We start from the raw sequence: 15,970 nt of genomic DNA on the forward strand, positions 1-15,970 counted from the left end.
AGCAACTAGGCCTGTGAGCCACAATTACAGAGCCTGCGCGTCTGGAGCCTGTGCTCCACAATAAGAGAGGCTGCGATAGTGAGAGGCCCGCGCACCGCGATGAAGAGTGGCCCCCGCTTGCCGCAACTAGAAAAAGCCCTCGCACAGAAACGAAGAGCCAACACAGCCATAAATAATAAATAAATAAATTAAAAAAAAATATGCAGACGACATTCTGATCGCCAGCCCTACTAAGGAGGCCTCTGGACTACCTAGCCAATAAAAGATAGAAGGTGTCCAAGAAAAAGGCTCAAATATCACAGACTAAGGTGACCTGCCTGGGCTTCATTCTCACAGAAGATCGGAGAAGCCCATCCCAGGAAAGGGAAGAAGCCATTTGCAGCCTCACCCTTCCTAAAACTAGAAGACAGCTTAGGGGTTCCTGGGGAGACCGGGGTTTGCTGCATCTGGATCCCTAACTACAGTCTAATACCTGGGCCTCTATATGAAACACTGAAAGGAAAAGATGATGATCCTTTTGAATAGAATCCAGAAGCGGCCTTTCAAGAATGGAAAGAGCAGTCAATTCAGACCCTTGCCCTGGACCTCCCTAATTTAGCTAAACCCTTTGACCTTTACATTCCTGGTCGAAGGCGAATCGCCCTTGGAGTTTTAGTGCCAAAACTGGGACCACTTGAAATGGAACAAAGCAAAAATGCCCTCCAGGCATTGGCCAGCCACCCCATCCGACCAGGATACTGGGGGTATCTAAAACCTGGAAATGAGCAGCCCGCAAGGCCAGCTCCCTCCTAAGGGTAAGGGACGCCACTTGGTGATCCTAACCACCCACCATGCCCTGAAGTTGCAGGGATCACTCCGTGGGCACAAACACCTCGAGTGAGGAGGCCCTCCAACTCCAACCTCCAGGGAGACAACCTGGGGCAACAGGCCCCCATGACGACTCGTGTGACCATCACTTGACCTGGAGCTTCTGTCAGAAAACCAAAAGAGGGTGCCCCAAAAGAACAGACTATTGCTTGCAGGACTTACTGCACCCAGAGCGGAGCTAATAAACCTGGCAGGAGATCCGTAAATAATGCTGCCACCATAGAAAAGCCTACAGACACCATGGTGACGGGGACCAATGAGACCAGATGTACTCCTGGTTACTTCAAAAGGGCGGTGACTGAGTGGCCGTCATGGTCCTGGATCACCACCGGCCCTGGACTGCCTGGGAGTTGAGCAGGCAGGGCTCTGACACCTGGTGCTGTTTGTACGTAATTCAGTGGCCTAACTGAAGAAAGCGCAGACTACTGGTCAGAGCATCTAGGCTGGCAGAAACCGTCAGCCTAAGGGGGCCGAACCAATGTGGAGCAGGGTAAAACCAGCCCCCCCAGCGTCCCTGCGCATCTCTTTCCTGGACCCTTAAAGGTCATTAGAATCTATAAAACTTCCAACGCTGTTGCTCAGGCAGACGAGCAGTGAGGGAGGAGGCCTGGGGACAATCAACCTCACCTGGAGGCTGCTGGGGAGAAGTCCTGCCCCTCCCCCCGGGTATGAGGACACCCAACTCAGCACGAAGCATTTACAGAAGAGGTGTCTGCACCCTCAGCGCCCCAAGAATGTGGAATGGGACAAGCGGCAGAGGAGGGGTTTGTCACCGGCAAAGCCCATTAAAAATTCCTGGGACATAAAAATAGAATCTGGGCAATAAAATAAAGTTTAACCATTTTTTCCTTTCTGCTTTTTCTAATTTCACTTGTTCCTAGGTTTCCACAGGCAGAGGTCCCACACCTGGCACTTCAGAACCGATTTCCTAGTGCAAAATGGCTGGGCCGACACCTCAGCTCTCGGGGCCCTGTGCAGACTCCGCCACATAGAGCCTGAGCTCCAGCCAACCCAACCCTCGAGAGCTCCACCCCGTCCCTCCCGCTGACGCTGACGGGATCCCTACACAGCAGCCCGGCCCACAGCCCGCGGGGGAGCGCACACTCTCACCTCTCCATTCTCTGATCAAAATATAAAGTTTTCCTTTGTTTCTGAACCAAACTCAGTCTCGATCTGTTGGCTCCAATGACACTGGGCAGGGGGACCCTTGTTGGGGCCGACTCTGCAGGATCAGTAACAGAATTTGAGAACATTGTACCTTCAATGAACAGATGTGTGAGCCAAATATTGTAACTTCAATGAACAGATGTGTGAGCCAAATATTGTAACTTCAATGAACAGATGTGTGAGCCAAACTGTAGTTAACATAGAGCAGTGTATAAGGCTCGTGTAAAATAAGGTATTTCTAACACTTCCATTTGATAGTTCCATCACTTTATTATAAGCAAGTTCAGTGGAGGGGTTTGTCGTATTTGTCAGGTCAACATTAGAGAAATGCAGTGATTTCTTTCCAAGGATGTGGATCTACTAATCTTGGCTGAAGTTTCAATCTTATTTTGAATGATTTTTCATTGAAAATGATACCTCTCTTTCAGCTCCTAGATTTCTGAGAAGTATAAAATCTTGTATTTTTTTATTACCAAAGGGGAAAGGTGGGAGGAGGGATAAATTAACAGTTTCGGATTAACATATACACACTGCTATGTATAAAATATATCATCAACTAGGAACTGCTGTATAGCACAGGGAACTATACTCAATATTTTGTAATAACCCCTAAGGGGAAATAATCTGAAAAACAATCGATATCTATATCGACATCATCTATCAACTACAGATAAAATGGAAACTAAAGGAGGCCAATGGTGAACGTTTCTGACCATGAAGACTGCAATCCTCTAAAGTTCGGACAATGCCTACAGCCCAGTCCCTTAATGAACATACATGTACCAGTAGCTTAAAAATTCCCCAGATTGGGGTTCGGGGAGACACTGATTTGAAAAAATCCTTGGTGTTCTCCTTACATACATGGGACATTTCCTGGAGCTAAAAAATGCCTGAGACACCCAGAAGATGGTACACGGTTGGATCAGGAAGATTTTAGAAAAGGCACCTCATCTCCTAATCCCCTGGGTGTCGGGTTCACCCCTCCAGCCTCTTTCCTAAAATTCTTCACACTTGAGGATGTCAGCACCTTCAACATCCTGTTTCACAGAGTTTGGAATTTGTCACCAGGATGAAGGGGAAGGAGGAGAAACAATGAGAGACAAGCCCTAGATGATCGGACAGGCACAGGTCACTCTAATTTAACATCAAGAAGAAGAATTAACCACAGGCTCAGCCTGCCCCACGGAACCAGTATAAGGCCTAAAGGAATCCTGCGGTTTTGCAGCCAGCTCACAAAAAAGCGAGTTGAAAAATGGAACTCAGGGGCACTGCAATTCACAAACATGCAGAGTTATAATTGATCACTCTCGTCCAAAAATATATTGAGGGAAGGCAACGAAGACGATTGAAAGGAAGGCAGAATGGCAGGAAACAAATATCAGGAGGTAGATTCGAATCTCCAATAAAGCACATGAAAAGCGGTAAAACGTCGACAATGATGCCCTTGGCCAAAGAGGGCGTATACCTTTTTTCCTGAATATATTCAGGAAAAAACGCATATGCCTTTTTTCGCGAACCAAGCAAGACAGTAATGCTAATGAGCACTACAAAGAAGTTTCACTTCCCAGGGGTAGAAAGGGCCATTCTAAAAGAGTGTAAAACCCAGAAATGCAGGACAGGCCATGAAGAAAAGGGAGCCTTGTTAGGCTGATCGGTGGGATGTAATTTCCCAACGGCCACTCTGGAGAAGTGTACGGTGTGTCCTGAAACAGCTAAAAAACTCAGCTTAGAGAGCATAGGACACATCCATTCATGGGCGTATAAATTGGGAAAACTAAAACTCAGCAAGACACAGGCACCCCAAAGTTTAGGGCTTCTCTGTTGACAAGAACCTCCACTTCGTTACACCTTAAATATCCCAGGAAAGAGAAAAATGGATAAAGAAGTTGTGGTCCTTATGTACAATGGAATATCACTCAGCCATGAAATCAACGTCATAAGGCTAGTAGCAGCATGATGAGTGGATTTAGGTACGACGATTCTAAGTGAAATAAGTCACACAGAAAAAGACACTTATCATAAGATATCACTTATAGAGGGAATGTAAAAACCGCTACCCTTGAACTGAATTACAAAACAGAACAGAGTCACTCGATTAGAAAACACACTATGGCTGCTTAACGGGAAAGGTGAGGTGGGGTGATGCATAAAACAAGGGTGTCAAATTAGCTCAGATACCGTTCCATAAACCCAATATGTAATAGACATGACCTACACCTTGCTCAGTGAACTGAAGTCAACACCCCCTATTCACCGCCCAAAAATATATCTGACTAGTATAATCTTAAAACATATGTATTGATATCTCTCTGTAAGGGAGACAAGTGGGTGTAAAGCGGCATAAACACAGCAGTGAAAAGCAGCTAAACCCCATTATAAAAATCAATTACTTTTCAAAACCCGTGAAACAAAGACAGTGAAAGAGAGAGAAATTCTTACTAAATTGGTTCAGCGGCTGTGATGCAACGTAGATTGACCATATCTAGACCCACAGCTGATTGAGACATAAGGGTGGACACTCTTGGGGCTGAGAGGTTTGGTGAGGTTAGGTGAGCAAACGCAGACCCTTTAAAGTAATAATGTGTGGTACCCATCCCATGGGTCCCAAATCTCCACGTTCAAAGGCATATTCCTACATCGAAAACAGGCATGAGAAACCCAGATGATGGTACACCATGTGATCGGGAAAGATTTCTAAAATGCACCTCATTTCTCATCTCCTTGTGCTCGGGTTCGCCATTCCAGCCGCTTTATTAGCAATCTCCCTCCTTCGAGAATCAACATCTTTAACCTCCTGTTCCGTACAGGTTGCAATTTGTCCTGAGGATGAACGGGAGGAGGGGGAACCAATGAGTAACTAGCTCTAGGTTTTGGGACAGGCACAGGTCACACTATTTTTCCATCAGGAAGAAGAATTAACCACAGGTTCAGCCTGCTGCCCGGAACAAGAATAGGGCCTGAAGCAATCCTGCGCTTTTGCGGACAGCTCCCAAGAAAGCGAGTTGAAAAATGGAGCTCAGGGGCACTGCAATTCACAAACCTGCCGAGTTATAAATGATAACTCTCGTCCACAAATATATTGAGGGAAAGCAACGAAGAGGATTTGAAAGCAAGGCAGAATTGCAGGAAACAGATTTCAGGAGGGAGATTCGAATCACCTTTAAAGCACAGGAAAAACGGGAAAACCTCGACAATAAGGCCTCTGGCCAAAAAGGGCGTATGCGTTTTTTCCTGAATATATTCATGAAAAAACCATACGCCCTTTTTGGCCAACCAAGCAATCTGGAAAGGCAAATCAGAGCTACAAAGAAGTCTCGCTTCCCATCGATCAAAAGGGCCATGCTGAGTAAAGTGTCAAAACCAGAAATGCAGGACAGGCCATGGAGAACCAGTAGCCTTGCTACGCTGATGGGCAGGATGTAAATTGCCAACAGCCACTCTGGAGATGTGTACGGTGTGTCCTGAAATAACTACAAAAATCTGCTTAAAGAGCATAGGGCACTTCCACTGATGGGCGTATAAATTGGGAAAACTAAAAATCAGCAAGACACAGGCACCCCAAATTTAGGGCTGCTCTGTTGACAAGAACCTCCACTTCGTTACACCTTAAATATCCCAGGAAAGAGAAATATGGATAAAGAAGTTGTGGTCCTTATGTACAATGGAATATCACTCAGCCATGAAATCAACGTAATAAGGCTAGTAGCAGCATGATGAGTGGATTTAGGTACGACGATTCTAAGTGAAATAAGTCACACAGAAAAAGACACTTATCATAAGATATCACTTATAGAGGGAGTGTAAAAACCGCTACCCTTGAACTGAATTACAAAACAGAACAGAGTCACACGTTTAGAAAACACACTATGGCTGCTTAACGGGAAAGGTGAGCTGGGGTGATGCATAAAACAAGGGTTTCAAATTAGCTCAGATACCGTTCCATAAACCCAATATGTAATAGACAAGACCTACTCCTAGCTCAGTGAATTGGACTCAACACCCTCTATTCACCGCCCAAGAATATATCTGGCTAGTAAGAATCTTAAAACCTATGTATTGATATCTCCCTGTATGTGAGTCAAGTGGGTGTAAAGTGGCAGAAACACAGCAGTGAAAAGCAGCTAAACCCCATTATAAAAATCAATTACTTTTAAACACCCGTGAAACAAAGACAGTGAAAGAGAGAGAAATTCTTACAAAATTCGTTCAGTGGCTGTGATGCCACCTGGATTGACCATATCTAGACCCACAGCTGATTGAGACATAAGGGTGAACACTCTTGGGGCTGAGACGTTTGGTGAGGTTGGGTGAGGAAACGCAGACCCTTTAAAGTAATACTGCGTGGTACCCATCCCATGGGTCCCAAATCTCCAGGTTCAAGGGCATCTTCCTACATCGAAAACATGCATCAGAAACCCAGAAGATGATATACCGTGTGATCGGGAAAGGTTTCTAAAACGCACCTAATTTCTCATCTCCTTGTGCTCGGGTTCGCCATTCCAGCCGCTTTACTAGCAATCTCCCTCTTTGAAGAATCAGCACCTTTAACCTCCTGTTCCGTACAGGTTGCAATTTCTCCTGAGGATGAACGGGAAGAGGGGGAACCAATGAGAGACTAGCTCTAGGTGTTGGGGCAGGCACAGGTCACTCTATTTTCCCATCAGGAAGAAGAATTAACCACAGGCTCAGCCTGCCGCCCGGGACCAGAATAGGGCCTGAAGCCATCCTGCTCTTTTGCGGCCAGCTCCCAAGAAAGCGAGTTGAAAAATGGAACTCAGGGGCACTGCAATTCATAAACCTGCAGACTTATAAATGATCACTCTCGTCCACAAATATATTGAGGGAAGGCAACGAAGAGGATTTGAAAGCAAGGCACAATTTCAGGAAACAGATTTCAGGAGGGAGATTCGAATAGCCTTTAAAGCACAGGAAAAGCGGCAAAACCTCGACAATGATGCCCTTGGCCAAAAAGGGCGTATGCGTTTTTTCCTGAATATATTCATGAAAAAACGCATACGCCCTTTTTGGCCAACCAAGCAACCTGGAAAGGCAAATCAGCGCTACAAAGAAGTCTCGCTTCCCATCGGTCAAAAGGGCCATGCTGAATAAAGTGTCAAATCCAGAAATGCAGGACAGGCCATGGAGAAACGGGAGTCTTGCTACGCTGATGGGCAGGATGTAAATTGCCAACAGCCACTCTGGAGAAGTGTACGGTGTGTCCTGAAACATCTAAAAAACTCAGCTTAGAGAGCATACGGCACTTCCACTCATGAGCGTATAAATTGGGAAAACTAAAAATCAGCAAGACACGGGCACCCCAGAGTTTAGGGCTGCTCCGTTGACAAGAACCTCCACTTCGTTACACCTTAAATATCCCAGGAAAGAGAAATATGGATAAAGAAGTTGTGGTCCTTATGTACAATGGAATATCACTCAGCCATGAAATCAACGTCATAAGGCTAGTAGCAGCATGATGAGTGGATTTAGGTACGACGATTCTAAGTGAAATAAGTCACACAGAAAAAGACACTTATCATAAGATATCACTTATAGAGGGAGTGTAAAAACCGCTACCCTTGAACTGAATTACAAAACAAAACAGAGTCACACGTTCAGAAAACACACTATGGCTGCTTAACGGGAAAGTTGAGGTGTGGTGATGCATAAAACAAGGGTTTCAAATTAGCTCAGATACCGTTCCATAAACACAATATGTAATAGACAAGACCTACTCCTAGCTCAGTGAATTGGACTCAACACCCCCTATTCACCGCCCAAGAATATATCTGACTAGTAAGAATCTTAAAACCTATGTATTGATATCTCTCTGTAAGTGAGTCAAGTGGGTGTAAAGCGGCATAAACACAGCAGTGAAAAGCAGCTAAACCCCATTATAAAAATCAATTACTTTTAAACACCCGTGAAACAAAGACAGTGAAAGAGAGAAATACTTACAAAATTCGTTCAGGGGCTGTGATGCCACCTGGATTGACCATATCTAGACCCACAGCTGATTGAGACATAAGGGTGGACACTCTTGGGGCTGAGAGGTTTGGTGAGGTTGGGTGAGCAAACGCAGACCCTTTAAAGTAATACTGCGTGGTACCCATCCCATGGGTCCCAAATCTCCAGGTTCAAGGGCATCTTCCTACATCGAAAACATGCATGAGAAACCCAGAAGATGGTACACTGTGTGATCGGGAAAGGTTTCTAAAACGCACCTCATTTCTCATCTCGTTGTGCGCGGGTTCGCCATTCCAGCCGCTTTACTAGCAATCTCCCTCCTTGGAGAATCAGCACCTTTAACCTCCTATTCCGTACAGGTTGCAATTTGTCCTGAGGATGAACGGGAAGAGGGGGAACCAATGAGAGACTAGCTGAAGGTGTTGGGACAGGCACAGCTCACTCTATTTTCCCATCAGGAAGAAGAATTAACCAAAGGCTCAGCCTGCCGCCCGGGACCAGAATAGTGCCTGAAGCAATCCTGCGCTTTTGCGGCCAGCTCCCAAGAAAGCGAGTTGAAAAATGGAGCTCAGGGGCACTGCAATTCTCAAACCTGCAGACTTATAAATGATCACTCTCGTCCACAAATATATTGAGGGAAGGCAACAAAGAGGACTTGAAAGCAAGGCAGAATTGCAGGAAACAGATTTCAGTAGAGAGATTTGAATCGCCTTTAAAGCACAGGAAAAGCGGCAAAACCTCGACAATGATGCCCTTGGCCAAAAAGGGCGTATGCGTTTTTTCCTGAATATATTCAGGAAAAAACGCATACGCCCTTTTTGGCCAACCAAGCAACCTGGAAAGGCAAATCAGCGCTACAAAGAAGTCTCGCTTCCCATCGGTCAAAAGGGCCATGCTGAATAAAGTGTCAAAACCAGAAATACAGGACAGGCCATGGAGAAACGGGAGCCTTGCTACGCTGATGGGCGAGATGTAAACTGACAACAGCCACTCTGGAGAAGTGTACGGTGTGTCCTGAAACATCTAAAAAACTCAGCTTAGAGAGCATAGGACACTTCCACTCACGGGCGTATAAATTTGGAAAACTAAAAATCAGTAAGACACGGGCACCCCAAAGGTTAGGGCTGCTCTGTTGAGAAGAACCTCCTCTTCGTTACACCTTAAAAATCCCAGGAAAGAGAAAAATGGATAAAGAAGTTGCGGTCCTTATGTACAATGGAATATCACTCAGCCATGAAATCAACGTCATAAGGCTAGTAGCAGCATGATGAGTGGATTTAGGTACGACGATTCTAAGTGAAATAAGTCACAGAGAAAAAGACACTTATCATAAGATATCACTTATAGAGGGAGTGTAAAAGCCGCTACCCTTGAACTGAATTACAAAACAGAACCGAGTCACACGTTTAGAAAACACACTATGGCTGCTTAACGGGAAAGGTGAGGTGGGGTGATGCATAAAACAAGGGTTTCAAATTGGCTCAGATACCGTTCCATAAACCCAATATGTAATAGACAAGACCTACTCCTAGCTCAGTGAATTGGACTCAACAACCCCTATTCACCGCCAAAGAATATATCTGACTAGTAAAAATCTTAAAACCTATGTATTGATATCTCTCTGTAAGTGAGTCAAGTGGGTGTAAAGCAGCATAAACACAGCAGTGAAAAGCAGCTAAACCCCATTATAAAAATCAATTACTTTTAAAAACCCGTGAAACAAAGACAGTGAAAGAGAGAGAAATTCTTACAAAATTCGGTCAGAGGCTGTGATGCAACCTGGATTGACCATATCTAGACCCACAGCTGATTGAGACATAAAGGTGGACACTCTTGGGGCTGAGAGGTTTGGTGAGGTTGTGTGAGCAAACGCAGATCCTTTAACGTAATACTGCGTGTTACCCATCCCATGAGTCCCAAATCTCCAGGTTCAAGGGCATCTTCCTACATCGAAAACATTCATGAGAAACCCAGAAGATGGTACACCGTGTGATCGGGAAAGGTTTCTAAAACGCACCTCATTTCTCATCTCCTTGTGCTCGGGTTCGCTATTCCCTCCGCTTTACTAGCAATCTCCCTCCTTGGAGAATCAGCACCTTTATCCTCCTGTTCCGTACAGGTTGCAATTTGTCCTGAGGATGAACGGGAAGAGGGGGAACCAATGAGAGACTAGCTCTAGGTGTTGGGACAGGCACAGGTCACTCTATTTTCCCATCAGGAAGAAGAATTAACCACAGGCTCAGCCTGTCGCCCGGGACCAGAGTAGGGCCTGAAGCAATCCTGCGCTTTTGCGGCCAGCTCCCAAGAAAGAGAGTTGAAAAATGGAGCTCAGGGGCACTGCAATTAACAAACCTGCAGATTTATAAATGATAACTCTCGTCCACAAATATATTGAGGGAAGGCAACGAAGAGGATTTGAAAGCAAGGCAGAATTGCAGGAAACAGATTTCAGGAGGGAGATTCGAATCGCCTTTAAAGCACAGGAAAAGCGGCAAAACCTCGACAATGATGCCCTTGGCCAAAAAGGGCGTATGCGTTTTTTCCTGAATATATTCAGGAAAAAACGCATACGCCCTTTTTGGCCAACCAAGCAACCTGGAAAGGCAAATCAGCGCTACAAAGAAGTCTCGCTTCCCATCGGTCAAAAGGGCCATGCTGAATAAAGTGTCAAAACCAGAAATGCAGCACACGCCATGGAGAAACGGGAGCCTTGTTACGCAGATGGGCAGGATGTAAATTGCCAACAGCCACTCTGGAGAAGTGTACGGTGTGTCCTGAAACATCTAAAAAACTCAGCTTAGAGAGCATAGGGCACTTCCACTCATGGGCGTATAAATGGGGAAAACTGAAAATCAGCAAGACACTGGCACCCCAAAGTTTAGGGCTGCTCTGTTGACAAGAACCTCCACTTCGTTACACCTTAAATATCCCAGGAAGGAGAAAAATGGATAAAGAAGTTGCGGTCCTTATGTACAATGGAATATCACTCAGCCATGAAATCAACGTCATAACGCTAGTAGCAGCATGATGAGTGGATTTAGGTACGACGATTCTAAGTGAAATAAGTCACACAGAAAAAGACACTTATCATAACATATCACTTATAGAGGGAAAGTAAAAACTGCTACCCTTGAACTGATTTACAAAACAGAACAGAGTCACACGTTTAGAAATCACACTATGGCTGCTTAATGGGAAAGGTGAGGTGAGGTGGTGCATAAAACAAGGGTTTCAAATTAGCTCAGATACCATTCCATAAACCCAATAGGTAATAGACAAGACCTACTCCTTGCTCAGTGAATTGGACTCAACACCCCCTATTCACTGCCCAAGAATATATCTGAATAGTAAGAATCTTAAAACCTATGTATTGATATCTCTCTGTAAGTGAGTCAAGTGGGTGTAAAGCGGCATAAACACAGCAGTGAAAAGCAGCTAAACCCCATTATAAAAATCAATTCCTTTTAAAAACCCGTGAAACAAAGACAGTGAAAGAGAGAGAAATTCTTACAAAATTCGTTCAGGGGCTGTGATGCCACCTGGATTGACCATATCTAGACCCACAGCTGATTGAGACATAAGGGTGGACACTCTTGGGGCTGAGAGGTTTGGTGAGGTTGGGTGAGCAAACGCAGACCCTTTAAAGTAATACTGCGTGGTACCCATCCCATGGGTTCCAAATCTCCAGGTTCAAGGGCATCTTCCTACATCGAAAACATGCATGAGAAACCCAGAAGATGGTACACCGTGTGATCGGGAAAGGTTTCTAAAACGCACCTCATTTCTCATCTCCTTGTGCTCGGGTTCGCGATTCCAGCCGCTTTACTAGCAATCTCCCTACTTGGAGAATCAGCACCTTTAACCTCCTGTTCCGTACAGGTTGCAATTTGCCCTGAGGATGAACGGGAAGAGGGGGAACCAATGAGAGACTAGCTCTAGGTGTTGGGACAGGCACAGGTCACTCTATTTTCCCATCAGGAAGAAGAATTAACCAAAGGCTCAGCCTTCCGCCCGGGACCAGAATAGGGCCTGAAGCAATCCTGCGCTTTTGCGGCCAGCTCCCAAGAAAGAGAGTTGAAAAATGGAGCTCAGGGGCACTGCAATTCACAAACCTGCAGACTTATAAATGATCACTCTCGTCCACAAATATATTGAGGGAAGGCAACGAAGAGGATTTGAAAGCAAGGCAGAATTGCAGGAAACAGATTTCAGGAGGGAGATTCGAATCGCCTTTAAAGCACAGGAAAAGCGGCAAAACCTCGACAATGATGCCCTTGGCCAAAAAGGGCGTATGCGTTTTTTCCTGAATATATTCAGGAAAAAACGCATACGCCCTTTTTGGCCAACCAAGCACCCTGAAAAGGCAAATCAGCGCTACAAAGAAGTCTCGCTTCCCATCGGTCAAAAGGGCCATGCTGAATACAGTGTCAAAACCAGAAATGCAGGACAGGCCATGGAGAAACGGGAGCCTTGCTACGCTGATGGGCAGGATGTAAATTGCCAACAGCCACTCTGGAGAAGTGTACGGTGTGTCCTGAAACATCTAAAAAACTCAGCTTAGAGAGCATAGGGCACTTCCACTCATGGGCGTATAAATTGGGAAAACTAAAAATCAGCAAGACACGGGCACCCCAAAGTTTAGGGCGGCTCTGTTGACAAGAACCACCACTTCGTTACACCTTAAATATCCCAGGAAAGAGAAAAAAGGATAAAGAAGTTGCGATCCTTATGTACAATGGAATATCACTCAGCCATGAAATCAACGTCATAAGGCTAGTAGCAGCATGATGAGTGGATTTAGGTACGACGATTCTAAGTTAAATAAGTTACACTGAAAAAGACACTTATCATAAGATATCCCTTATAGAGGGAGTGTAAAAACCGCTACCCTTGAACTGAATTACAAAACAGAACAGAGTCACACGTTTAGAAAACACACTATGGCTGCTTAACGGGAAAGGTGAGGTGGGGTGATGCATAAAACAAGGGTTTCAAATTACCTCAGATACCGTTCCATAACCCCAATAGGTAATAGACAAGACCTACTCCTAGCTCAGTGAATTGGACTCAACACCCCCTATTCACCGCCCAAGAATATATCTGACTAGTAAGAATCTTAAAACCTATGTATTGATATCTCTCTGTAAGTGAGTCAAGTGGGTGTAAAGCGGCATAAACACAGCAGTGAAAAGCAGCTAAACCCCATTATAAAAATCAATTACTTTTAAAAACCCGTGAAACAAAGACAGTGAAAGAGAGAGAAATTCTTACAAAATTCGTTCAGGGGCTGTGATGCCACCTGGATTGACCATATCTAGACCCACAGCTGATTGAGACATAAGGGTGGACACTCTTGGGGCTGAGAGGTTTGGTGAGGTTGGGTGAGCAAAGGCAGACCCTTTAAAGTAATACTGCGTGGTACCCATTCCATGGGTCCCAAATCTCCAGGTTCAAGGGCATCTTCCTACATCGAAAACATGCATGAGAAACCCAGAAGATGGTACACCGTGTGATCGGGAAAGCTTTCTAAAACGCACATCATTTCTCATCTCCTTGTGCTCGGGTTCGCTATTCCCTCCGCTTTACTAGCAATCTCCCTCCTTGGAGAATCAGCACCTTTAACCTCCTGTTCCGTACAGGTTGCAATTTGTCCTGAGGATGAACGGGAAGAGGGGGAACCAATGAGAGACTAGCTCTAGGTGTTGGGACAGGCACAGGTCACTCTATTTTCCCATCAGGAAGAAGAATTAACCACAGGCTCAGCCTGTCGCCCGGGACCAGAGTAGGGCCTGAAGCAATCCTGCGCTTTTGCGGCCAGCTCCCAAGAAAGAGAGTTGAAAAATGGAGCTCAGGGGCACTGCAATTCACAAACCTGCAGACTTATAAATGATAACTCTCGTCCACAAATATATTGAGGGAAGGCAACGAAGAGGATTTGAAAGCAAGGCAGAATTGCAGGAAAAAGATTTCAGGAGGGAGATTCGAATCGCCTTTAAAGCACAGGAAAAGCGGCAAAACCTCGACAATGATGCCCTTGGCCAAAAAGGGTGTATGCGTTTTTTCCTGAATATATTCAGGAAAAAACTCATACGCCCTTTTTGGCCAACCAAGCAACCTGGAAAGGCAAATCAGCGCTACAAAGAAGTCTCGCTTCCCATCGGTCAAAAGGGCCATGCTGAATAAAGTGTCAAAACCAGAAATGCAGGACAGGCCATGGAGAAACGGGAGCCTTGCTACGCTGATGGGCGAGATGTAAATTGACAACAGTCACTCCGGAGAAGTGTACGGTGTGTCCTGAAACATCTAAAAAACTCAGCTGAGAGACCATAGGGCACTTCCACTCATGGGCGTATAAATTGGGAAAACTAAAAATCAGCAAGACACGGGCACCCCAAAGTTTAGGGCTGCTCTGTTGACAAGAACCACCACTTCGTTACACCTTAAGTATCCCAGGAAAGAGAAAAAAGGATAAAGAAGTTGCGATCCTTATGTACAATGGAATATCACTCAGCCATGAAATCAACTTCATAAGGCTAGTAGCAGCATGATGGGTGGATTTAGGTACGACGATTCTAAGTGAAATAAGTTACACAGAAAAAGACACTTATCATAAGATATCCCTTATAGAGGGAGTGTAAAAACCGCTACCCTTGAACTGAATTACAAAACAGAATAGAGTCACACGTTTAGAAAACACACTATGGCTGCTTAACGGGAAAGGTGAGGTCGGGGATGCATAAAACAAGGGTTTCAAATTACCTCAGATACCGTTCCATAACCCCAATAGGTAATAGACAAGACCTACTCCTAGCTCAGTGAATTGGACTCAACACCCCCTATTCACCGCCCAAGAATATATCTGACTAGTAAGAATCTTAAAACCTATGTATTGATATCTCTCTGTAAGTGAGTCAAGTGGGTGTAAAGCGGCATAAACACAGCAGTGAAAAGCAGCTAAACCCCATTATAAAAATCAATTACTTTTAAAAACCCGTGAAACAAAGACAGGGAAAGAGAGAGAAATTCTTACAAAATTCGTTCAGGGGCTGTGATGCCACCTGGATTGACCTTATCTAGACCCACAGCTGATTGAGACATAAGGGTGGACACTCTTGGGGCTGAGAGGTTTGGTGAGGTTGGGTGAGCAAACGCAGACCCTTTAAAGTAATACTGCGTGGTACCCATCCCATGGGTCCCAAATCTCCAGGTTCAAGGGCATCTTCCTACATCGAAATCATGCATGAGAAACCCTGAAGATGGTACACCGTGTGATCGGGAAAGGTTTCTAAAACGCACCTCATTTCTCATCTCCTTGTGCTCGGTTTCGCCATTCCAGCCGCTTTACTAGCAATCTCCCTCCTTGGAGAATCAGCACCTTTAACTTCCTGTTACGTACAGCTTGCAATTTGTCCTGAGGATGAACTGGAAGAGGGGGAAACAATGAGAGACTAGCTGTAGGTGTTGGGACAGGCACAGGTCACTGTATTTTCCCATCAGAAAGAAGAATTAACCACAGGCTCAGCCTGCCGCCCGGAACCAGAGTAGGGCCTGAAGCAATCCTGCGCTTTTGCGGCCAGCTCCCAAGAAAGCGAGTTGAAAAATGGAGCTCAGGGGCACTGCAATTCACAAACCTGCAGACTTATAAATGATAACTCTCATCCACAAATATATTGAGGGAAGGCAACGAAGAAGATTTGAAAGCAAGGCAGAATTGCAGGAAACAGATTTCAGGAGGGAGATTCGAATCGCCTTTAAAGCACAGGAATAGTGGCAAAACCTCGACAATGATGCCCTTGGCCAAAAAGGGCGTATGCGTTTTTTCCTGAATATATTCAGGAAAAAACGCATACGCCCTTTTTGGCCAACCAAGCAACCTGGAAAGGCAAATCAGCGCTACAAAGAAGTCTCGCTTCCCATCGGTCAAAAGGGCCATGCTGAATAAAGTGTCAAAACCAGAAATGCAGGACAGGCC

The sequence above is a fragment of the Balaenoptera physalus genome (assembly GCF_965194825.1).
Source record: "Balaenoptera physalus genome assembly, contig: HAP1_SCAFFOLD_800, whole genome shotgun sequence".
Taxonomy (NCBI): Eukaryota; Metazoa; Chordata; class Mammalia; order Artiodactyla; family Balaenopteridae; genus Balaenoptera; species Balaenoptera physalus.